The 27,082-nt window shown below is 46.3% G+C and overlaps 1 protein-coding gene across 4 annotated transcripts in view; it reads left to right on the plus strand.

Annotated features, from left to right (window-relative positions):
• The window catches only part of LOC141258396 (protein unc-93 homolog A-like), a 397,098-nt gene that overhangs the window by 194,426 nt on the left and 175,590 nt on the right, over positions 1-27,082 (plus strand). The window lies entirely within an intron of this gene.

Genomic DNA, 27,082 nt, shown 5'->3' on the forward strand with positions numbered 1-27,082 from the left:
TGCTGTAATATATGCCTCTATGACTGGTGCATTAATTCTAGGTACAAAAACAAGAGACATCACTTACTTGTTTTTTATCATTTCTACAATACAAATATTTTAACTTTATAGATCTAAAAAATTTATACAGTTCCGTTTCAAGTCTAAACCAATTAATATGAGTGCTAAAACTATAAGATAAACCCTTAGTCAAAACATTAACCTCATCCCTTGAGAGAGTTTTAGAAGAAAGTAACTACCAGATTTGTTCCCTCTTCTTCATGATTGTTTGCCTTTGTGCATTGTTCCTATTCCTCTGCCATCTTTCTCTTTTCTCCACGATGTTTCCTTCCTCCTCTTCTAATCCTCTGTTGTCCTCTTCCAACTTTTCTCAGTAGTCCTTCTAAAAATACGGTTTTGAAAATGTGAAACATTACAAGAAACATCAATATGGTCCCAAGAAAGAGGATTACCACCTGTTCTGCTCAAATGTTTTTTGTTTTTAATAATCCTGCCTCCATCTTTCTGACATCCATAGATATTCCCCAGACGGTAGTCCTCAGTATCTCTATCCCATTTACGTCTTTTGGTTTCTTCAAGATCAGCCATAATAGTTAGCAAATGTCTACCAATAGTCTCCTTAAACTTCAACCAATTCTCAGAGTCCAATAGTTCTTTAAGTTTATTTTCTGTATCAACAACCTTGACAGTCAAAATAGAAATTTCCCCTTGTAAAAATTCCATGTTCAGTAACAAAATGTCCATGGCCATAATAAGTATATCAAGCTGTGCACGCTTAAGCAGGTAATAATAAAGATAAAAAATCCAAAAGCAGCACAAAAAGTATTCAGGTGCAAAGCCCCCCAGGAACATACCGTTCACCGGGCTGGGGTTCAGTCCTCCTTCAAGCAGCTTAAGAATGCCTGGCAGAACCCCACTTTCTCGTGTTCCTACTCTGACCGTCTTCTTACTTAGTCCTTCTCACCGCTGCCCTACGCTGCCCACTCTCAATCCCGCTCGGGTATGCTGAAGTCCTAGCTGTATGTCGGATCCGGGACCAACCTGACCCCTGGAGATTAGAATGAAGCAACCGATCCCTCCTGACACCTGGCAGGAGTGGGGTGTACGGGTGCCGTCCTGCATGCACCGTACCCCCTGGGAACCTTTCTCTTGAACGGAGCCTACTCCCTGCTCCCCTCCGGGGCCATTATCCTGGGTCCTAACTTGTGGAGCAGAGCTCCTGCTGAGCATCTGCTCCCGGACTATCCCTCTGAACCGCCCTTACTTCCCCCCCTTGCCCTAATATGGCTTCCTATTATATACCTACTGTATAAGTGCTTCCTGTATCTGCTTCCTCCACCCACACCCACTATTGGTTCCCTCTACCATTGGGTTCCCCCCTACTCCAGCCAGGGTCAGGGCTCAGCAGAAAACTACATTGTGTCTTGCCCCTCCTGCTGGCCTGGAGCAGTGTGGTGTTGGATGTATGTGTTTCGGGTTCCGTGCGGCACTCCCATCTTACCTGAGAGAAGGGAGACACCACACCTCTGGGTGAGGTGCAGCTTCAGGTGCAAAGCCGCCCAGGTACTTACCAAACCTATAACAAAGCCTGAGTATCATGGGAACGCCCCCCATGATACTCAGGCTTTGTTATAGGTTTGGTATTTTTAGAAGGACTACTGAGAAAAGTTGGAAGAGGACAACAGAGGATTAGAAGAGGAGGAAGGAAACATCGTGGAGAAAAGAGAAAGTTGTCCCCTTTTGGGGGCATGTCTCCCATCCAGCTTTGGCCGCTGAGTTGCCATCCCCAGCAAATGGGGGGCGTTCCCATGATACTCAGGCTTTGTTATAGGTTTGGTAAGTACCTGGGCGGCTTTGCACCTGAATACTTTTTGTGCTTATTTTGGATTTTTTTATCATATTTATTATATTATATATATTCATATATCTATGAATATATCTATCTCTTTATATATATACAGTGCCTACAAGTAGTATTCAACCCCCTGCAGATTTAGCTGGTTGACACATGCGGAATTAACTTGGCATTGTGACATTTGTACTGTAGATCAGCCTGGAAGTGGGAAATGCACTGCAGCAAATTTTGTTTTTGTTTTTTTTTTTGTTTTTTTTTAAAACGTTAAAAGTTAATTCAGAGTGTCATTTATTATTCAACCCCTCAAACCACAAGAATTCTGTTTGGTCCCCCAAAAGTATTAAGAAGTAGTTCAGGCACCAAGAATAATGAGCTTCACATGTGTGGATTAAAGATCTCTTTTGCCAGCCTTTTCTGACTATTTAAGACCCTCCCCAAACTTGTGAACAGCACTCAGACATGGTCAACATGGGAAAGACAAAGGAGCATTCCAAGGCCATCAGAGACAAGATCGTGGAGGGTCACAAGGCTGGCAAGGGGTACAAAACCCTTTCCAAGGAGTTGGGCCTACCTGTCTCCACTGTTGGGAGCATCATCCGTAAGTGGAAGGCTTATGGAACTACTGTTAACCTTCCACGGCCAGGACAGCCTTTGAAAGTGTCCTCCCGTGCCGAGGCCAGGCTTGTCCGAAGAGTCAAGGCTAACCCAAGGACAACAAGGAAGGAGCTCCGGGAAGATCTCATGGCAGTGGGGACATTGGTTTCAGTCAATACCATAAGTAACGTACTCCACCGCAATGGTCTCCGTTCCAGACGAGCCCGTAAGGTACCTTTACTTTCAAAGCGTCATGTCAAGGCTCGTCTACAGTTTGCTCATGATCACTTGGAGGACTCTGAGACAGACTGGTTCAAGGTTCTATGGTCTGATGAGACCAAGATCGAGATCTTTGGTGCCAACCACACACGTGACGCTTGGAGACTGGATGGCACTGCATACGACCCCAAGAATACCATCCCTACAGTCAAGCATGGTGGTGGCAGCATCATGCTGTGGGGCTGTTTCTCTGCCAAGGGGCCTGGCCATCTGGTCCGCATCCATGGGAAGATGGATAGCACGGCCTACCTGGAGATTTTGGCCAAGAACCTCCGCTCCTCCATCAAGGATCTTAAGATGGGTCGTAATTTCATCTTCCAACAAGACAACGACCCAAAGCACACAGCCAAGAAAACCAAGGCCTGGTTCAAGAGGGAAAAAGTCAAGGTGTTGGAGTGGCCTAGTCAGTCTCCTGACCTTAACCCAATTGAAAACTTGTGGAAGGAGCTCAAGAATAAAGTCCACATGAGACACCCAAAGAACCTAGATAACTTGGAGAAGATCTGCATGGAGGAGTGGGCCAAGATAACTCCACAGACCTGTGCCGGCCTGATCAGGTCTTATAAAAGACGATTATTAGCTGTAATTGCAAACAAGGGTTATTCCACAAAATATTAAACATAGGGGTTGTATAATAATTGACCCACACTTTTATGTTTAAAATTTAATAAAATTCAACTGAGCAACATAACTTTTTGGTTTGTAAGATTTATGCTTCTGTTCATAAAACCTACTCTCGTTTGCAGTTTGAAGGCTCTAACTTATTTGCATCTTATCAAACCAGCTAAATCTGCAGGGGGTTGAATACTACTTGTAGGCACTGTATATTCATCTACCTATCCATATATCTATTTATCTATTATCTATCTACCTATCTATCTGTCTATCTATTATCTATCTATATATCTATCTATATATATATATATATATATATATATATATACATATATATAATTATATATAATGTATTTATCTATCTATCCATATATATATTATATATCTATGAATATATCTATCTATCCATATATCTATCTATTATTTATCTTCGTAATTGTCTATCTATCTGTTAATCAGTCTGTCTATTATCTATGTATCTGTATATCTACCTATCTATCCATATATCTATTATCTATCTATCTATCTATCTATCTATCTATCTATCTATCAGTCTATCGGTATATGGATAGATAGTTATAAAGATAGATAAGTAATAGATATATAGATGATACATAGACAGACAGATAGACTGCTAGATAGATAATAGACTAATAGATAATAGATAAATGCATAGTTTACAGGGGAACCCCAGAAAAAAATTGACGTAGGGTCCCACTATAAAATATAACCAGCAAAGGCTAAACAGACAGTTGCGGGCTGATATTAATAGCCAGGGAAGGGGCCATGGGTACTTACCCCCTCCGAGGCTCATAATATCAGCTCTCAGCTGCCCCAGAAAAGGCTCATCTATAAGATGAGCCAAATCTGGCGCTTAGCCTCTGCTCTTCCCACTGCCGTGTAGCGGTGGCGAGTGGGGTAATAGGGTTGGGGTTCATGTCAGTCTTGTATTGGCGGCTGACATGAAGCTCAGGTTAGTAATGGAGCGGTGTCTACGTATAAGACTAATTACTAATTCTATAGTTACTAATTACTAATTCTATAGTAAAATTTGAGAAATAAATAATCGGCCAGAAAAAAATTCTTTATTTGAAATAAAACGCACACACAATTTTATTTGATTCTTAATTAATAGTGATCAGCGAACACTAAAGTGCTCCGGTACTCATTGCTCAGGTCAAGCAAATTGGAATGCTTGAGTGCTCAGTCTAAGTAACGAACCAATGTAAGTCTATGGGAAACTCGAGCGGTCTGCAGAGGGCCTAAAAATTGCCCAAATCGATGGGAACAGTGCTCATATGACATGAGAACAGCATGGGGAAGACCCCTGAAAGCATTTCTGACTCCCAGGTCACTGCTGTCAATAACGTTGTCAGAGGTATTAAGCCACCTTTACGGATTCATAATAAAACATACAGAAACTAAACCAAAGTGGATTTTCCTGGGAAATATATTAAGGAACATCCTTTCCAGGATAATGACTTGTATATAAGGCAAAGTAAATAACCAAAAACAAAAATGCCCCTCCACACCTTGAGCTATGTTCACATGTAGCGTTTTTGATGCGTTTTTGCACTTTTGCATTGCTTTCAATGAAGACAAATGCATTCACTGGGAAATGTCATTTTAACATTTTACAGCTTTATCTGGCCATGTGGTGTGTGACACATCATCAGACACATGCATACAGTGCTGAAAAGACTTGGGAACAGCATGGAGAAGACCTCTGGAAGCATCTCTGACTCCCAGGTCACTGCCTAAAAGTGCCATGTGGTGTGTGAAACATCATCAGAAACATCCTGTTTCATTTTTGAAGGAGGGATTGTGAAAGTCACAAACACTATTTTTACAGCCTTACTATTCTTAAAGGGCCAGCAGTCGGCTATGCTTTGTTGTTCCCAGATTCAGTATTAAAGAGTGGGTCTCCTATACTGTTATTGCATATGCAGTGACTGCAAGGGCTGCCAAAAATTTGGACGCAACCCAATACCCCTTTGAAGAGGCATAAAGAAGGGTCTCAGTAAAAAAAATGTTCCCATTATAAAGGAGTGGGTCTCATGTTGTGGTAATGCCCATGCTGTGACTGCAAGGGCTGCCAAAATTTGGTCAAAACCCCACTAACAATTTTAAGACACATAGTGCTGGGCCACAGTAGCAACATGTTCCCATTAGAAAGGAGAGAGTCTGCTATACAGTTATAGGGTATGCAGTGAGTCCAACGACTGCCAAAATTTAGGAAAAACCCCACTAACAATTTAAAGACACTTAGAGCTGGACCACAGTAATAACAAGTTCCCATTAGAAAGGAGAGGGTCTGCTATACCGTTATAGGGTATGCAGTGAGTCCAACAGCTGCCAAAATTTAGGAAACACTCCACTAACAATTTAAAGACACAGAGAGCTGGGCCACAGTAACAACATGTTCCCATTAGAAAGAATAAGGTCTGCTATACAGTTATAGGGTATGCAGTGAGTCCAGTGGCTGCCAAAATTTAGGAAATACTCCACTAACAATTTAAAGACACATAGAGCTGGGCCACAGTAACGACATGTTCCCATTAGAAAGGAGAGGGTCTGCTATCCAGCTATGGGGTATGCATGAGACCAACAGCTGTCAAAATTTAGGAAAAACGCCATTTACCAATTTAAAGACACATAGAGCTGGGCCACAGTAATGACATGTTCCCATTAGAAAGGAGTGGGTCTGCTATCCAGTTATAGGGTATGAAGGGAGTCCAATGGCTGCCAAAGTTTGGGAAAAACCCCACAAACAATTTAAAGACACTTAGAGCTGGGCTAGGGTAACGAGTACGACATGTTCCCATTAAAGAGGAGTGGGTCTTGCAAGAGATGTAGAGGTCGGAGGGCCTCCTGAAAACAATGTTCCCATTATTAGGAAGTGGGTCTCCCATACTATTTGCCTATGCAGTGAAGACAATTGCTGCCAAAAATTTGGAGGCACTCCAATGCCGCTTGCAAGAGACATAGAGGTCGGAGGGCCTCCTGAAAACAATGTTCCCATTATTAGGAAGTGGGTCTCCCATACTGTTTGCATATGCAGTGAATGTAATGGCTGCCAAAAATTTGGAGGCACTCCAATGCACCTTGCAAGAGACGTAGATATAGTGATATGGTAGATTTGGTGGTGATATGGAGGAGGATGTGAAGGATGAGGAGATGGATGAGGACAAGAGAAAATAGACAAATTTTGGAAGCATATACCCAAGTCTGGGTGTGAAGGCAGAGGTGCATGGGAATAGTTAGATCTCCCAAAAAAAACACTGTATTTGAGTTTATGTTACGCTGCTATCATTCGGTGGTGTTGAGAAGTCTAGCCCAATCCAGCCCTTGTTCATTTTTATAAGAGTCAGCCTATCAGCATTTTCAGTTGACAGGCGGATGCACCTATCGGTTATAATTCCACCAGCGGCACTAAAAACCTCCAAGGCGTAGAGAGCCAGTTCATGCAACGTGTCCAGCTTGGATACCCAATAATTATAAGTCACAGAGGAATCACGGAGGACGTTGGTACAGTGGGCAAGGACCTACCTCACCTTTTACCGAAATGTTTCCCTCCTTGTGAGAGTACCCCATGTTTCAGGGCCTGTGCAATGTGAGAGTTTGAGAAAACTGTCCCAGAACTTTGACAGTGTTCCCCTGCCTCTGCTGTATTGCATTTGTGTCTCTCTCATCTGTACTCCTTGGTTGTCCAACGAAGTGTGACCTCTGCCGCGTTTTCAGATGGGAATTTTTTCAATAATTCCGCAAAAAGGGCCTTCTCGTACTGCCCCATTTAATAGGCCTGTCCTGTGTGGGAATAAGAGACAGAAAGTTCTCCTTGCAGCATGGGTCTAGAAGTGTCACCAACCAGTAATGACTGTCACCCAAAATTTGGACAACGCGAGGGTCACGGGAAAGGCAGCGTAACATAAACTCAGCCATGTGTGCCAGACTGCAAAGAGGCAAGACTTACGTGTCCTTACCAAGAGGATGACTGACCATGCTCTCCTCCTCAACCTCCTCCTCCATGTTCTCAGGCCATCCACGCTGAACAGACGGTATGACAGTTGTGCAGGTAGTACTGTCTATAGTGCAGGAAACTAGCTCCTGTTCTTCCTCCTTCTCCTCTTCCTCATTGTCACCCAATACATGTTGGGATGAGATGAGGCTGGACTGTGTGGAATCACCCTGTATGGTTCCTTGCTCCATCTCATCGTGCTCCACCTGCAATGAGAAGACAGTGAAGAGGGATGGTGACACTAATTATGGCGTCATCGCCGCTCACCATCTTGGTGGAGTCCTTAAAGTTTTGGAGGATAGTACATATGTCTGACATCCATGTCCACTCCTGAGGTCTTATGTGTGGAGTCTGAACTGAATACCGACGGCCTTGTTGATGCTTGTAGTCAACAACCGCCCTCTTCTGCTCACAAATCCTTCCCAACATCTGCAATGTAGAGTTCTAATGCATGGGGACATCGCAGATCAGTCGGTGAACTGGAAACTGCAAACGCTGCTGAAGCACGGCAAGGGCAGTGGAAGCTGTAACTGACTTTCAAAAATGGGCACACAGGCAGCGTACTTTGACAAGCAGATCTGGGTAGGTTTTGAAAAACTGCTGAACCACGAGGTTAAGCACATGGGCCAGGCATGGTATGTGTGTTAGCTCACCTCACCTCAGAGCCGCCACCAGGTTGTGGCCATTTTCACACACGACTATGCCTGGCTGTAGAGTCAGCAGTGTCAGCCACAGATCTGCCTGCTATTGCAGATCTGCCCACAACTCTTCAGCCTTGTTCGGTTTGTCACCTAAGCATATTAGCTTCAGCACAGCCTGTTGGCCGCTTGGCCGAGGCAGTGCTGCTGTGCTTCCAGCTTGTGACTGATGTGGTCTTTTCAGAGATGGAGGCTGAAGAGGAGGAGGAGGTGCAGGAGGTGTAGAATGTGGGGGAAACCCTGATTGACCCAGGGCCCGCAATCCTCGGCGTCGGGAGAACGTGTTCCGTCCCAACGTCCGACTGGGTCCCGGCTTCCACTATATTAACCCAGTGTTCTGTCAGCGAGAAGTACCATCCCTGCCCACAAGCACTTGTTCACGTGTCCGTGGTTAGGTGAACTTTACCAGTAACTGCATCGTTAAGGGCACAGCTAATGTTGTGGGACACTTGCTTGTGAAATGCGGGGATGGCAGACCGGGAGAAATAGTGGTGGTTGGGGACCGAGTATCAAGGGACGGCCACCGCCATCAGGTTGCGGAAAGCTTCCATCTCCATGAGCCTAAAAAGCAACATTTTGAGTGCAAGCAGTCGCGAAATGTGTGAATTTAGTAGTCTGGCCTGTGGGGCGTTGGCTGCGTATTTGCGCTTGCGTTCCAAGGACTGGGGTAGGGACAACTGAACGCTGCACTGGGACAAGGACGTGGACGTGCTTGCTTATGATGCTAGTTGAGAGTGTGCAATGACATGTGCAGGGCGGGAGGCATCTTGGAATGGGCCACTGACAGGGGATTGGCGTGTGTTAGGAGGGCATTTGCAAATAACTTTATTATAATGGAACACAACCAACCCCGGGGTCCGCGATGCAGCCTGGTGGACTGCTGCCGAACACTTTCCGGGTGAAAAGGAAAGCAACCAATTTAAATGATAAACCCTTCCGTGTTACTGCACACAGGAACGGGTATGGCGGTTCGCTCTATCTCCGTTAACTGCACGGGAGGTGAGCGGTAAAAAACTATCTCTAGTCCTGTTACAGCACAGGGACTACACTGGCGGCGCTAGGATGCGTGTGTAACTACGCCGATGGATACACGCGCCTCCAGCCGGCGTGATACCGGACTTAAGGGTACTACTCCAAGTGACTGACAGGTGATAACCGTGGAGAGTACGTCTGCAGGCTGCTCGGGGTGTTAGGCGACCCCTTTGGCAGAGCCAGACTCCTAGACGAAGCTACCTGCCTATTTCCACTACACCTGCCTATGGAAACTACACGTGGAACACAGTCGTCCACACAACAGCATCACTGCTCAATGATCAGAGCGCACCGCCATGTTTGTGGGCGGGCCTTTTAAAGACTAAGCCCTGCCCACCTTTGCACTATTGGTGGCGTCACCCGCGACCAATCAGGCGGTGCCAGATCACCGGATCAGCTGACTCCCGAACCACCAATCACGGTCTGCCATGTCACGGGCATGCTCAGTACCGAGAATCCTGGACTTAGGCTCCAACAGCCCTGTCTCCCTCCGCAACCTATGCTTAACATTGCTAGGCACAAATACCCAAAAGACAATCTGTACATCTCATGGATCAGCTAGGCGTTGGGGCTGATGATGATGCTGAGCAGCATCAGCCCTGGCTGGACTGGAATGGAAGACCACAGAAGGTTCTGGACACGTTTCGAATCCAGTAACAGCCCGACGCCTAACGTTATCCCCCTTCCACTTGACACTCATTTTCCTCAATGAGCAGGGGAGCATGAATGTGGTCCACCGGTTCACAGGGAAGATCCTCAGATCCGTGACCCCTCCGGTGTACAGGGTACCCTTTTTTCCCACGAACCATCTTAGACCCCATAATATCCTGCAGCTCGAGATTATCACCCCTTGTGTCTGAAGCAGGTTGGGGTACAGCGAGTTTTGACAGGTGAACGGGTCTAAGGAGCGACACATGGAAAGTGTCGTGACTCCTCAGCTGTCGTGGTAACTGTAACCGGTACATTACAGAGTTTACCTGGGCCAAAATTTTGAACGGACCAATAAAGCGAGGAGCAAACTTAGCAGATCTCCCGCATAATCTAGTATTGCGAGCCAAGAGCCACACTCTGTCGCCGGATAGAATACGGGGGCAGGACGACGAAGAATGTCAGCCGACTCACTATCTGTGGAGTCCGCCATGGGCAACGGGTGGAAAAAAACAGCTGGACTTTGACCGGAAGATTTATCTCTCGCACAGAAGGCACACGCAGGAATATATTCCTTAACGTCCTGGCGCCACCGGGGCCACCAATAGGACCGTTGAAGGGACTTTGTGGTACGTTTGACCCCAAGATAGACTCCGATCTTAGGAGCATGAGCCCAAGAGAGGACCTCATTTTGTAGATTAGGGGGAACGAACGTCCTCCCTGAAGGAACCTGGTTCTTTTTGACATAATCTGACAAGACCTGGGTCTCGGGGACAGACAGAGGATCTGTGCCGGGAGTCACATCGGTAGAAGGGTCAGAGACTACCCTCCGGGTGACTGTAACCATACACTGAGACACACAATTTTCACTCCAGGAAGAAATTCTCCCCGTATTCCAGTCAATGTGTGGAGTGTGACAACGTAACCATGGAAGACTCAATAACACTTCATCTAATCCACCGGGAATAATAAGAAAGGAGATAACCTCCCGGTGGCCCTGAGGACATGACATGGTGAGGGGAATTGACTGGTGGGTGATTTGTGTGTCCAGGAGTGAACCGTTAACTACCCTAATGTTCATTGGTCTTGGCAGTAACTCTATAGGGATGGCATGCCTCTGGGCAAACGTAGATGACAAAAAATTGCCATCGGCGCCAGAATCCACCCACGCCTTGGCAGTAACCACAGTTGCTCCGAAGGACAATGACACCTTATACAATAATTTGGAGGAAGAAGCCCCAGAATCTAACACACCTCCTCCAACGGTGGTTAGACACACTCATTTACCCGACTGTTTGAAACCCTAATTAACGGGGAACACAAGAGATGTGCAGGTCGGGAACTAGAAGAGCTAGACTCAGTTCAGGATATATCCATAGCCTCAGGCTCCGAGTCGGGAGTCACGGGTTCGGAAATGTGTCTAGTAAAGGATGGTGCCAATCGATACTGAGGTTTGGCGACCTCCAGCTCTAATTTGTGTTCTGCATGACGCAAATCTATTCAGTTAGCGAGAGATATTAACTCCTCCAGGGAGGTTGGAATCTCTCTGGTAGATAGAGCATTTTTAATATGCCAGCCAGACCCCTCCAGAACACCGGAGTTAAAGACCGCTCAGACCAATCCAATTCTGCCGCTAAGGTTCTGAATTGGATGGCATAGTGGCTGGCGGTGACCGAACCCTGGACCAACGCAAGAAGCTTAAGAGCCTTATCATGCGTGACCTGAGGACCAAGGAATACACTCTTTAGGACGTTAAGAAAGAGACCCGCATTAGCCACTACCGGGTCATTGCGCTCCCACAGAGGAGTAGCCTACTCCAGAGCCCTGAGAGAGAGTAACGAGATGACATAACCCACTTTGGCTCTTTCGGAGGGGAACCGTGCCTCCATCATTTCCAAGTGAATGGAGCATAAATTAAAAAAAACACTGCAGGATTTACTGTCCCCAGAAAATTTTTCCGGGAGAGCAAAATGGGGTAATGGGGCAATTGCAGCTGCCGCAGCATTAATCGCAGCCGAGTTATCCAGATTGGCTGCTTGAGAAGCCGCCTGGGTAGCTACTGCAGTGATATCAGCGGCCGGAGCTTGTTCCAGAGACCTAAGTCTGGTCTCCAGTTGCTGTATGTAACGCTGCAGTTGCTGGTTGTCGGCCATGTTCGGCAAGACCCTGGCACTCTGATACTGTTAGGAGGGCGGTTGCAAACAACTTTATTATAATGGAACACAACCGACCCCGGGGTCCGCGATGCAGCCTGGTGGACTGCTGCCGAACACTTTCCGGGTGAAAAGGAAAGCAACCAACTTAAATGATAAACCCTTCCGTGTTACTGCACACAGGAACGGGTATAGCGGTTCGCTCTATCTCTGTTAACTGCACGGGAGATGAGCGGTAAAAAGCTATCTGTAGTCCTGTTACAGCACAGGGACTACACTGGCGGCGCTAGGATGCGTGTGTGACTACGCCGACGAATACACGTGCCTCCAGCCGGCGTGCTACCGGACTGAAGGGTACTACTCCACGTGGCTTACAGGCGATAACCATGGAGAGGACGTCTGCAGGCTGCTTGGGGTGTTAGGCGACCCCTTTGGCAGAGCCAGACTCCTAGACGAAGCTACCTGCCTATTTACACTAGCCTGCCTATTTCCACTACACCTGCTTATGGAAACTACACGTGGAACACAGTCGTCCACACAACAGCATCACTGCTCAATGATCAGAGCGCGCCACCATGTTTGTGGGTGGGCCTTTTAAATACTAAGCCCTGCCCACCTTTGCACTATTGGTGGCGTCACCCGCGACCAATCAGGCGGTGCCAGGTCACCGGATCAGCTGACTCCCGAACCACCAATCATGGTCCGCCATGTCACGGGCATGCTCAGTACCGAGAATCCTGAACTTAGGCTTCAACAGCCCTGTCTCCCTCCGCAACCTATGCTTAACATTGCTAGGCACAAATACCCGAGAGACAATCTGTACATCTCGTGGACCAGCTAGGCGTTGGGGCTGAGCAGCATCAGCCCCAGCTGACCTGAAATGGGAGACCACAGAAAGTTCTGGACGCATTTTAAATCCAGCAACAGCCAGACGCCTAACAGGCTTGAATGCACAACAGCGGAAGAAGCAGTGGTGTCACCTGCAGACACTGTTTCTGAACCCTGGAGTTCGGCCCACTTAGTCGGGTGCTTTGCTGCCATGTGCCTGATCAAGCTTGTGGTGGTCAGCCTGCTAATTTTGCTACCCCTGCTGATGCTGACCTGGCAGGTGGTGCAAATGGCCTTTTTGGGGTTATCTGCAGAGTCTTTAAAAAACAACCTGAATCGGGAAGACCTAACAGTTGTACTGGCAACTTCATTCGTGTTGGCATTACGAGAAACGCTTTCCCGCCCTGTGTCTGCGGCCACAACACTGCTTCTTCCAGCCTGTTGTGATGCTACGCCTCCCTTCCCCTGTGTGCTGCTGTCCTTGCTATATGTGTCCCCCTGCCAGGTTGGGTCAGTTAGTATATCATCCACCACCTTGTCTTCCACTGCCGCACCCTAGTCCTCCTCCTGACTTTCTGGCAATTGTATCTCATCTTTATCATCATCCACCTCTTGCGACAATAATTTCACTTTCCCACCATCTCCTTCATGTGACCATGGCTGCTCCAATATTTGGGCATCACTACACGCGTTTTCATTTTGACTCGCTTGAAGCTGGCCGGGCGAGCGAGAGGTCCAAATCTACAAATGGAAAAGTGAACAGCTCCTCTGAGGGTCCAAGTGTGGGATCAGCTGTCTCCACGCACTTTGTGTTAGGCGTTGGTCTGGTGCTGGATTTGAAATGGGTCCCAGACCTTCTGCAATCTCCCATTTCAGTCCAGCCAGGGGTGATGCTGCTCAGCATAGCCATCAGCCCCAACGCCTAGCTGGTCCGCGAGCATTATTTGTATCCCAGGTAGTTGTGCCTAGCAATGTTAAGCCTGGGTTGCAGAGGGAGACAGGGCTTGTGGAATCTAAGTCCAGGATTTGCCGCAATGAGCATGTCCGTGACCTGGCGGATCATGATTGGTGGGTTGGCACCCACCTGACCCGGTGACCTTGCACCGCCTGTTTGGTCCACGGGTAACGTCACCAATGGCGCGTCGGTGGGCAGGGCTTAGTCTTTAAAAGGCCCGCCCACAAACATGGCGACGCACTCAGATCACTTGAGCTGGTTGTTTGTGGTGTGCACGCTTAACTCTTGGGCTCCTCGAAGAGCCATAGCTTTATGCAGGCAGGTAGCTTGAGCAATATAGAGCAGGTCTGCTCAGTTCGGTAGCACGCCGGCTGAGTGCACGAATACCCGGCGGGAATCACACCCGCATACTAGCGCCAACTCCTATAGTGTAGCGCCTGTATCGAAGACAGGGCTACTGCTTCTCCCATGGTCGCACTTCTCCCTGCGGTTCTTGGAGATTGTGCAAACCGTCTTACCCTTCCGTGTGCATTAACACGAAGGGCTTAGATAGTTTGTAGGTGCGTCGCCGGTCGCTCTTCCTCCGTGCAGTTAACGGAGATAGAGCGTACCGCTTAACCCGGTTCTGTGTGCAGTTAACATGGACGGGTTACCATTTTAGTTGGTTACTTCCCTTTCCACCCGGGAAGTGTTCGGCAGCAGTCCACCAGGCTGCATCGTGGACCCCGGGGTCGGTTGCGTTCCATTTAAATAAAGTTGTCTGCAACCGCCCTCCTAACAGTATCTGAGCGCCAGGGTCTTGCCGAACATGGCCGACAATCAACAACTGCAGCATTATATACAACAACTGGAGACCAGACTTAGAACTCTGAAACAAACTGCTCCGGCCGTTGATATCACTGCAGTAGCGTCCCAGGAGGCTACTCTAGCAGCCAATATTATTAACTCGGCTGCGGCGAATACTGCAACCACTGCAAGTGTCCCATTACCCCGGTTTGCTCTCCCGGAGAAATTTTCTGGGGATAGTAAACTCTGCATGGGTTTTATTAATGTATGCTCCATTCATTTGGAGATGATGGAGGCACGGTTCCCCTCCGAAAGAGCCAAAGTGGGATATATCATCTCTTTGCTTTCCCACAGAGCTCTGGAGTGGGCTACTCCTCTATGGGAGCGGAACGACCCGGTTGTAGTAAATGCGGGTCTTTTCCTCAAGACCCTAAAAAGTGTTTTCCTGGGTCCTCAGGTCACACATGATACGGCTCTTAAGCTCCTTGCGTTGGTCCAGGGTTTGGCCACCGCCAGTCACTATGCCGTCCAGTTCAGAACCTTAGCGGCTGAACTGGATTGGTCTGAGCGGTCGCTTATCCCGGTGTTCTGGAAGGGTCTGGCTGGGCATATTAAAAATGCTCTATCTACCAGAGAGATTCCAACCTCTCTGGAGGAGTTAATATCTCTCGCCGACCGTATAGACTTGCGTCATGCTGAACACAAGCTAGAGCTAGAGGTTGGCAGACCTCAGTATCGACTGGCACCAGGCGTCTTTGGATCCAAACCCAAGACTCTCGACCCGGAGCCTGAGGCTATGGATATATCCCGAACTGAGTCTAGTCCCTCTTGTTCCCGACCCGTACATCTCTTGGAGCACGCAGTAAATAAGGGTTCCAAGCAGTCGGTAAAACGAGTAGGTCTTACCACCGTTGGGGGAGGTATGTTAAATTCCGGGCCTTCTTCCTCCAAGTTATCAAATAATGTGACATTGTTCTTTGGCAAATTTGCAGTTACTGCCAAGGCGTGGGTGGACTCTGGTGCTGAGGGCTACTTTTTATCATCTACGTTTGCCCAGAGGCATGCCATCCCTATTGAGCTACTCTCTAGTCCCATGAACATTACTGTTGCCAATGGTTCACTCCTGGATGTGCAAATCACCCATCAGTCGATCCCTCTCACCATGTCATTTCCTCAGGGCCACCGGGAGGTTATCTCTTTTCTTATTATTCCTGGTGGATTAGACGAGGTGTTATTGGGTCTCCCCTGGTTACGTTGTCATACTCCACACATTGACTGGAATACGGGGAGAATTTCTTCCTGGAGTGAGAATTGTGCATCTCAGTGTTTGGGCAAAGTCACCCAGAGGGTAGTCTCTAATCCTCCTATCATTGCGACATCCAGTACAGATTCTTTGTCTGTTTCCAGGGCCCGACCCTTGTCAGATTATATCGCAAAGAACTCTCAGGAAGAGAGGGTGGCTGCAGTGTCCTCCAACCCGGTTCCGTCTGGGAGGACGTTTGTTTCCCCAAATCTACGGAGTATGGTGCTCTCCTGGGCTCATGCCCCTAAGATCGGAGCTCACCTGGGGGTCAAATGTACCACTAAGTCCCTTCTACGGTCCTATTGGTGGCCCCGGTGGCGCCAGGACGTCAAGGACTTTGTTCTCGCGTGTCCCGTCTGTGCGAGAGATAAATCTTTTCGCCAGAGACCGGCGGGTCCTTCCTCCCTGTCACCCGTGGAAGATCCTACGCATAGAGAACCAGTTGTCACTGCTTCCTGTCCTAAAAGAGGGTACCCTGTACACCGGAGGGGTCACTGTTTCGTGAATCCTCTCTGTGACCCTTTGGACCACATCCTTGCCCCCCGGCTCATGGAGGAAAATGAGCGTCAAGTGGAGGGGGATAATGTTAGGCGTTGGTCTGGTGCTGGATTCGTAATGGGTCCAGGACCTTCCGCGGTCAACCCATTTCAGTCCAGCCGGGGCTGATGCTGCTCAGCATCGCCATTAGCCCCAACGCGTAGCTGGTCCGCGAGCATTGTTTGTCTGCCAGGTAGTTGTGCCTAGCAATGTTAAGCCTGGGTTGCAGAGGGAGACAGGGCTTGTGGAATCTAAGTCCAGGATTTGCCGCAATGAGCATGTCCGTGACCTGGCGGATCATGATTGGTGGGTTGGCACCCACCTGCCCCGGTGACCTGGCACCGCCTGTTTGGTCCATGGGTAACGTCACCAATGGCGCGTCGGTGGGCAGGGCTTAGTCTTAAAAAGGCCCGCCCACAAACATGGCGACGCGCTCAGATCATTTGAGCTGGTTGTTTGTGGTGTGCACGCTTAACTCTTGGGCTCCTCGAAGAGCCATAGCTTTATGCAGGCAGGTAGCTTGAGCCATATAGAGCGGGTCTGCTCAGTTCGGTAGCACGCCGGCTGAGTGCACGAATACCCGGCGGGAATCACACCCGCATACTAGCGCCAACTCCTATAGCGTAGCGCCTGTATCGAAGACAGGGCTACTGCTTCTCCCATGGTCACACGTCTCCCTGCGGTTCTTGGAGATTGTGCGAACCGTCTTACCCTTCCGTGTGCATTAACACGAAGGGCTTAGATAGTTTGTACGTGCGTCGCCGGTCGCTCTTCCTCCGTGCAGTTAACGGAGATAGAGCGTACCGCTTAACCCGGTTCTGTGTGCAGTTAACACGGACGGGTTACCATTTTAGTTGGTTACTTCCCTTTCCACCCGGGAAGTGTTCGGCAGCAGTCCACCAGGCTGCATCGCGGACCCCGGGGTCGGTTGCGTTCCATTTAAATAAAGTTGTCTGCAACCGCCCTCCTAACACTCGGCATGGTGGGAGGAAGGATGATCAGGGTGAGGAATATGCGGCCCAGACTCACGGCTACTGAGACTTGACCGTGTGGAAGACAGGGTGGTAGTGGTGGTGGCAAAGTGACTGGAAGCATTATCTGCTATCCACTTGACCGTGTGGAAGACAGGGTGGTAGTGGTGGTGGCAAAGTGACTGGAAGCATTATCTGCTATCCAACCAACAACCTTTTGACACTGTCCTCGGTTCAATAGTGGTGTACTGCGGTCCCTAAGTAATCAGGACAGGAAGGTTGAGCGACAAGATGTGGGTGTTTGTGGTGGCACACTTTCAGCTTGCCCACAGCCAAGTCCTCGGCCTCAGCATGCACCATCACCATCACGTCCACCTCTCCATCCATTGCCATGCACCTTGCCCATTTTAAATGAAGGACAATATTTTCCACTTTCACATAAAATGGCTGATTTTGGAATGCAGTTATATGTGATACGTCTGACAGAGAACCACGGTTATAAATAGCAGGCCTGTAATTTACTAATACTATTCTTCACAGACACCTAGCGTGAATACCTTGACCGACACAGTGCAATGAAATGAAAATGGAAGAAATGGCTGATTTTGGAACACTCTTATAGGTGATATGTCTTCTGAATGAGAACCACGGTTTTAAATAGCAGGCCTGTAATTTACTAATACTATTCTTCACTGAGACCTTTTGTGAATAGCTTGACTGACACTGCAACTAAATGAAAATGGAAGAAATGGCTGATTTTGGAACACTCTTATAGGTGTTATGTCTGACACAGAACCATGGTTATAAATAGCAGGCCTGTAATTTACTAATGCTATTCTTCACAGACACCAAGTGTGAATAGCTTGACTGACACACTGCAACAGAATGGAAAAGAAGACTAATATATTCCACGTTCAGTTCAAATTTCTGGATTTTTTTCGCTGTAATATGGAACAGTATTCTGCAGTGCTAACGAGAAAATGGAGCAGAAAAATGGTGTACTCTGGGTTGCTTTTTAATCAAATAACAAGAATTAAGATAAAAAAAAATTGCCCTGGCCAATGATATCTGGGGCTACAGTTGTGCTCAAAAGTTTACATACCCCAATAGAATTTTTGCTTTCTTAGCCTTGTTTCAAAATATATGAATGATAACAAAAAACTTTTTCTCCACTCATGGTTATTGGTTGGGTGAAGCCATTTATTGTCAAACTACTGTGTTTTCTCTTTTTAAATCTTAATGACAACCAAAAAACATCCAAATGACCCTGATCAAAAGTTCACACACCCCAGTTCTTAATACCGTGTATTGCCTCCTTTAACATCAATGACAGCTTGAAGTCTTTTGTGGTAGTTGTGGATGAGGTTCTTCATTTTCTAAGATGGTAAAGCTGCCCATTCTTCAGGGCAAAAAGCCTCCAGTTCCTGTAAATTCCTGGGCTGTCTAGCATGAACTGCGCGCTTGAGATTTCACCAGAGTGGCTCAATGATATTGAGGTCAGGAGACTGAGATGGCCACTCCAGAACCTTCACTTTGTTCTGCTGTAGCCAATGACAGGTCAACTTGGCCTTGTGTTTTGGATCGTTGTCATGGTGGAACGTCCAAGTACACCCCTTGCTCATCTTCTGGGCTGATGAGTGCAAATTTGCCTCCAGTATTTGCTGATAACGTGCTGCATTCATCTTTTCTTCAACTTTTACCAAGTTTCCTGTGCCTTTGTAGCTCACACATCCCCAAAACATCAGCGATCCACCTCCGTGCTTTACAGTAGGAATGGTATTCCTTTCATCACAGGCCTTGTTGACCTCTCTCCAAATGTAATGGCTTTCTTCTGGCGACTCAACCATCCTGATCATTTTTCTTCAAGTGCCTCCTTATTGTGCATCTTGAAACAGCCACACTGATAGTTTTGAGAGAGTCCTGAATTTCAGCTGATGTTATTTATGGGTTTTTCTTTGCATCACAAACAATTTTTGAGCTCAGAAGCACCTCTCCCTACTCTGCCTTTTACTGGGGTAGACTGTGAAGAGCATAGCCGGGCCAGGTCTTATATAGACCTGATGATGCTGTGCGGCCAGCCAATCACTGTAATGCCCACAACCAACATGGCTACGGCATTACAGTGCGTGACAGGCAATCCTTGCATGTAAATTGGCTCTCTAAGGAGCACCAAACATGCAGTGAGGGCACCCGAGTTCCAGCCCGAGCATCCCAAAAAGTATTTGCCAAGCTTGTCTAGCACCGTGATGCTCAGGTGAGTACCGAGAAGTGGTAAGCACGTTCGCTCATCACTATTAATTAACAACAAAAAAAAACTTACATAACACCCATTCTATTGAAGCCCTCGTCCCCTGTAACAAAAATAAAATTAAAAAAATACCATATACCTCATCTGTCGTTTGCGATGACAATCCAGATTGTTCAACAGCGATCTGGGTCACCGCTAGAGCAGTCACATCAGCAGTCACTGATGTGACTGTTCTAGAGGACAGCAGGCTATACACTGACACAGGAGTGTAATTAATCTTGTGTCAGTGTACAGGCTAAGCTGCCGGCAGAGAGGTCACATGAGTTCATCAGCTGATGAACTCATGTGACCTCACTTACAGCACTACTGCTGCGTGAGAAATTCCCATGCAACAGTAGTGCCGTAAGTGAAATCACACGAGTTTATTAGCGGATGAACTCGTCTGACCTCTCTGCCGACAGCTCAGCGCTATACATTAACTGGAGCGATTGTGCTCTTGTCAGTGTATCGCAGCTGCAGAATAGAGAGGTCACATTTTCTGATGTGGCTGTTCTATTCATGAGATTGACGTGGGACACTATATGAACTACAGGGGACAGGTGATAATTATGGTGATTTATTATTTTATCTTTACTTCAGGAGACAATGGCTCCGGGGATTAGGTGTAAGGTAAGTATATTGTGTTTTGTTATTTTTATTTTTTTTGCAGGGGACGAAGGCATCAGGGACAAGGTGTAGGTGAGTATAATGTGTTTTTTTATTTGAATATTTTTTATTTTAACCCTTTTTTTGTGTTTTTTTTACTTTCAGCACACGCGCTGCTGACAAGAGACTACTGCTCCCATCCAGCTGTGCCTGTGCTTGCTATTTCCTATGACAGCAGGCGCCGGCTGATGGTGCTAGTAGTCCCATCAGCTGGCACCTATGCCTCGTGGTAAACTTTTTACTGTGGGTTACTATCACAGCTGTGGGGTCATGATGACATGTGTCAGGATGATCCCACAGCGCTCTGATTGCGGTAATGATGTTACCACTGATCAGAGCCTGTGTTTCCTGCACTGTCACGCTGAAACGCCCGAACCCAGACTCGAACAGTAAAATGGACTTCCTGAGGAAGTCCGTGTTTGGGGTCCGTGCCCGAACAGTAGTGTTCAGTATGGACCCCGAACTTTACTGTTCGGGTTCGCCCATCACTAGTCATGTTTTTTTAAATAGTTAAATTTGGCTACATCAATACCTAGCATTCCTTGAAATTAAAACAATGTAGACATTTAACTGTACAAATCTGTTTTCGCACATGGGTCTTACTAGTCTAATCCGACAACTGTGCATGACACACCTATATTGCTGGCTGCTGCCATATTTTACTTTGTTCGTGTACCTCCTTATCTAGCAGTTCTTATTACATCCTTTTTCACAGAGGTTGAATAATTGTGGTTGAAAATGTCAAAAGTTAACTATAGTGATGTACAAAATGTATGGTAGAAGAAAAAGTGGCAATGGCTAAGAATGTTGGAGGCACTTGCAGTAGCAGAAGCACCATGATCACCACTGGCACCAGTGGTGTAGTCCAGGCAGTCTTAATTGGCATCTTTTGCATTATGGAATGTATGACACATCCATTGTCTCTCCTACAACAGGATGATGTTTCATAGTTTTTAATGTTGAAGGTAGACATAAGTCCATTAAGTTCAATCTATAACCTAACATGTTTATCCAGAGGAAGGCAAAAGACCCCATGAGACAGATGCTTATTGCCCAACTTTAGGGGAAAATTCCTTCCTGACTCCACATACTGCAATCAGACCAGTTACCTGGATCAAGTTCCCATCAAAGAATCTGGTGCCCATAACCTGTACTATTATATTTTTGAAGAGAAGGATCCAGCCTCTCCTTGAACTTTTCTAGTGAATCAAGAATTACAACATCATGTGGCAGAGAGTTCTATAGTTTCATTACTCTTACAGTAAAGAATTGACTTCTGTGATTATGATAAAACCTTCTTTCCTCTAGACCAGTGTTTCCCAAACCCCATCCTCACGTCCCCCCACAGGTCATGTTTTCAGGATCTCCTTAGTATTACACAGGTGGTTGAAGTATCATCAAGGCATCAGGAATTCTCTCACCTGTGCAATACTAATGAGATCCTGAAAACATGACCTGTGGGGGGCCGTGAGGATGGGGTTTGGGAAACACTGCTCTAGACGTAGAAGATGTCCCTTTGTCATCATTGTAGGCCTAGGTGTAAAAAAGTAGTTAGAAAGATCTCTGTACTGTTCTTTCATATATTTGTACATTGTATTAAGATTACCCCTAAGCCTTTCATTTTTCAAACTGAATAACCCCACGTTTTATAACCTGTCTCTTAATAACCTTGGCTGCTCTTCTCTGCACCCGTACTTCTTACACACCAGAACCCAAATTTGTTCACATTATTCTAAGTGTGGCCACATAAGTGACTTGCATAGAGGCTATGTTCTTGTTATGAGCATCTATGCCTCTTTTTATGTATCCCATTATTTTATTTGCCTTGGCAGCAGTTGTCTGGCTTTGCTCACTAAAGTTTAGTTTTCCATCCACCCATATGCGCAAGTCTTTTTTAGTGACAGTTTTAGCCAGTGTTTTAAAATTTATTACATAACCATACTACATATATAATATTACACTGCATTCCAAATTATCATGCAAATAGTATTTTTATCTAATTTTTCTAAATGGTTGATGCAAATGAGTTAGTATAATATTATCAAATTTTATTGAACAAACCTCTCAATGATTACAGTATTTTATTCAAAACTAAAAAAAACTCAAAATGCACTGTTCCAAATTATTATGCACAACAGAGTTTCCAAACATTTTAAAGGTTTTAAAGAACTGAAAATGGTCATTTGTGAAATTTGCAGCATTAAGAGGTCACATTTACTGAAAGCAAAAGCTTTTTCAATCGAAAACATCTTAACAGGCCAAGTTACCGTGGGTTGCAAAAGTGTTCACTCCCACTCCCACCCCCGGCTTTTTACTTATTTTGCTACATTACAACCTGTGTTTAAATAATTTTGTAATGCTATATGTGTGATGCATCAGCACTAAATAGTCTAAGTTGGTGATGTGAGGTAAGAAAAATATAGGCATAAATTAAGTTTATGGGATCAAATAACTAAAAATTGGCATGTGCATATGTATTCTCCCCTTTTGCTATGAAATTGCTGGTGCAAGCAATTACCTTCATAATTCACATGCTTAGCGAGAGGAAGTCCACCTGTGTGCAATATAACTGTCACATGGTTGTCAGTATATACACACCTTTTCTGAAAAGCCACAGAGGCTGCAACACCATTAAGCAAGAGACACCACTAACCATGAAGACCAAGGAGAGCTCCAAACAAATCAGGGGCAAAGTTGTTGAGATGTACAAGTAAGGGTTAGGTTATAAAAAAAAATCCAATCTCTGATAATCCCCAGAGCAACATCAAATCCATTGTCATCAAATGGAAAGAAGATGGTACCACAACAAACCTGCCAAGAGAGGGCCGCCCACCATAACTCTTAGCCCAGCCAAGGAGGGCATTAATCAGGGAGGCAGCACAAAGATCAAAGGTAACCCTGAAGGAGCTGCAGAGTTCCCAAGGAGAGGCTCAAGTATTTGTCCATATGACCACAATAAGTTGTACACTCCATTGAGGTGGCCTTTATTGAACAGTTGGCGGAAAAAAAGCCTTTACTTACACACAAAAATTGTAATGCTCGTTTTGAGTTTGCCAAAAGACATGTGGGAGACACCCCAAATGTATGGAGGAAGGTGCTGTGGTCAGACTAGACAAAAATTGAACTTTTTGGCCACCAAGATAAATGCTATGTCTGGCGCCAAACCAACATAGCTCATTACCCCAAAAACACCATCCCCACAGTGAAACATGGTGGTGGCAGCATCATGCTGTTAGGATTTTTTGGCAACTGGGAAAGGTAAAATGGTCTGAGTTGAGGGGAAGATAGATGATGCGAAATATAGGGATATACTTGAGCAAAATTGTTTCAGTCTGTCAGTGATTTCCCTTTAAATACTAGTTCTCTTTTCCTTTTCAACATCCTATGACTAAGGGTGCTACTATCGTGCCAGAGATATGTCAGGTTTCTTTTATCTTTTTTTAAACTGTTCCAATAAAATTTTGCTACTTTACCTGGATAATTGTGCCTGAACAAATTCTTTCTTCTTCAATGGCTGTGCTCATCAGTGGGATTGGCACCCTCCAGTGATATTTCAATCTCAGCTTATTCAGGATACTATGAGGAAGCTCCCAACCCTCTCATTGTCTCCTTATGAATATTCACTGCTTCCCCCACCCATCTCTGTGCCGAGAGATGGTCAGGGGAAACAGTAAATATTCATTAAGCATATACATTTGCTTAACTGACATATGAGTTATTTAAAATCAAATAAACACACACACATTTCACCTTATTTACTTATTTATTAGAAAGTCAAGGTCCCACGCAGGTCTTACCTAGTCCACGGCGCCAGAGATTCATCCAGAGGTCTTCCCCATGCTGTTTCCATGCCATTTCAGCAGTGTTTCCACCCATTTCAGAAATTTTCCGCCCCCCGCCCCCACCAGATCTCCTGGTAGGGTCTGCCAGATAAATGCTCGAGTTTTATTATACTCATTACTCGAGTCGACCATGCAAGCATTACGATTTGCTCGATTCGAGTAACGAGCATTCGAGCATTTCAGTGCTCGCCCATTACTAGTAGTAAAGCATAAAAACAATATAAATTTGGTTTATTATAATCAAGTTAATTCACTAAATACAGTTAAAGAAGCACTCCTATCAAAGATTTTTATCCTCTTAATATATTGCAGTCGTCATATTATATAGCATTGTGGACTTACAATTGCTCATTTGGCCTTTATACCAAGTTCATTCTTCTTTTTTCCATTAGATCTATAAATGTAACTTGATTAAAAAAAAAAGACTAGCTGAATCTTTTTAAGCTCTATGTAGAAACAGGAAATCTATTTTTCCTGCATGAGTCATAAGTCACTACAAAAGTCCCTGCCAGGGGGGAAGTAGGGATCAGCTGGGTCAGGAGTTGAAGAGGGGAATTATTAATGCAGTGAAAGGAGACTCCCTTTTTCTCCATAGAGCAGAGAAAAAATAAATTAAATGGGTAGAATGTCAAAATGAGAAAATGTAAGTACACAGTGCTATACATAATATGATATTTGCAGTGTATTAAGAGGATAAAAACTTTGATGGGAGTGCTTCTTTAACCCCTTAAAGACTGGAGAATTTTCCATTTTTGCATTTTCGTTTTTTGCTCCCCTTGTTCCCAGAGCCATAGCGTTTTTAGTTTTTGTTCAATATGGCCATGTGAGGGCTTATTTTTTGTGGGACGAGTTGTACTCTTGAGCATCATCACTGGTTTTACCATATCGTGTACTGGAAAATGGGAAAAAAAATTCCAAGTGCGGTGAAATAGCAAAAAAGTGCAATTCCACAGTTGTTATTTTTTACCACATTCACTGAAAGCTAAACCTCACCTGCCATTATTATTCTCCAAGTCATTACTAGTTTGTAGACACCAAACATGTATAGGTTCTTTTTTATTTAAGTGGTGAAAAAAAAAATCCAAAGTTTGCTAAAAAAAAAAAAAATGGTGCCATTTTCCGAGACCCGTAGCGTCTCCATTTTTCGTGATCTGGGGCCGGGTGAGGGGGTTTTTTGCACGCTGAGCTGAAATTTTTATTGATACCATTTTGGGGTAGATCTGATGTTTTGATCGCCCGTGATTGCATTTTATTGCAATGCTGCGGCAACCAAAAAAAAATAATTCTGGCGTTTAGAATTTTTACTCGTTACGCCATTTACCGATCGGATTCATTCTTTTTTTGTATTGATAGATCGGGCGATTCTGAATGTGGCGATATCAAATATTTGTATGTGTGGCTTTTTTTATTGTTTTATTTTGAATGGGGCAAAAGGGGGGTGATTTAAACTTTTTTTTTTTTTTTTTATATATATATTTTTTTTAAATTTTTTTTTTACTTTTTGCTTGCTTCAATAGTCTCCATGGGAGACTAGAAGCAGCACTTGCCTGATCGGCTCTGCTGCATACAGGCGATGAGCAGATCGCCTGTATGTAGCAGATTTGCTCACTTGCTATGAGCACCGACCACTGGCGCCATGGAGGTAACTATACCAGACCCCTGGATGCTCCCCTGGCACGCCGGCCGCTCCCGGCCCAACACAGGCTCTCGGCAATGCCGCACTACAAGATGGCCGCTGGCCCTACGAGGAGAAGAGCTCCTCGCTTTAATCGGGGGTCAACACAGGACTTGCCCCCTGCATCATCCATGTGTGGCGCCCCTGAGGGTTCGAATGCCACAGGGATGCTGCACCTCTTCGATGGGGTGTGGTATCCCTCCTTCGAAGTAAGAACGGTGCAATGATCAGGACCCCACCTCTACATCCAACACCACACTTCTCCCACCAATAGGGGGGGCTAATAGGCACCAGTGTGCTGCCCCTCCCGGGATAATGGGAGACTGGGGAACCAAAAGTTAGGGGGAACCATGTAGAGGGTGAGGGTGGAGGACGCACATTTAGGTTACACTTAATAGTTCATAGTTAATAAACAGCCATCTTGGGCTCATGGTCTTTGATTGTGATCTTCATCACTGAACGTGGCTTTCTGTGTGAACCTGCAGTGGATGGGGACACGGTCCTCGTACTTTGGCCTTGAGTCGAGGAGCGGGTTTGAGTTAACGGCTGTCTCATCCCGGTCAAGGTCCCTGCCCAAGAAGGCCTGGAGCTTAGGAGTGTAGCTCCATCGCAAAAGGATCCCAGGGGGATGCAGACGGAGTGGTGTATGCCACCTGTCCTCGCTATTCTGGCCTAGTCAGAGGGATTCCGGCTGCAAGAGGGGTGCCGACCCCCGAAACCTGACTTTGCTACTCTATGTCCTAGTCAGGGAAGCCCGGCAGGCACAGAGGATCCCACCGGGTAACGGAAGGAGCGGAGTCACCACCCGTACCCTTGTTCTGAGCGTAGTTCAGAGGGAGAAACGGCCTTTCTACACACACACAGACAGGAGAGCACTCAGTCTGAAGTCTAGGAACACTCTGGCGCGGGGTCCTGATTAAGCACTTGAATTACTCGGAGGTTGTCGGACCACCGTTGCTGGTGACCGCAGAACTCCGTGAGGAGCAGGGAGAAGCCTTGCAGCTGCACACTCTACTGTGAGTAAAAACTCTGGAATTCGACCCCTATGGCCTCTGGACTCTTTATTTCTGCACCGCACCGCGCCAGACCTCCTTCACTACGACTCCCTCCATCCTCTTCTCCGCCCTGAGGCCCTGCTCCACCTGTGGGGAGTAGTATCAACGTCGGCTGCCACAACATCCCGCCTCAGAGGACTGCAGCAGCGCTGGTGGCCTTCACCAGGTACCACAGGTGGTGTAGTCGATAGCAACCACTCAACCCTGATAGCCCATACACCCTTTTTAATGTGACGGCCCTGGGCACGGAACGGGTCCAGGCCACGGCTACAACCCCACCAAACA

This window comes from Phyllobates terribilis, unplaced genomic scaffold (assembly GCF_046119375.1).
Source record: "Phyllobates terribilis strain yellow unplaced genomic scaffold, ASM4611937v1 Scaffold_3__8_contigs__length_932513732, whole genome shotgun sequence".
NCBI classification, from domain to species: domain Eukaryota; kingdom Metazoa; phylum Chordata; class Amphibia; order Anura; family Dendrobatidae; genus Phyllobates; species Phyllobates terribilis.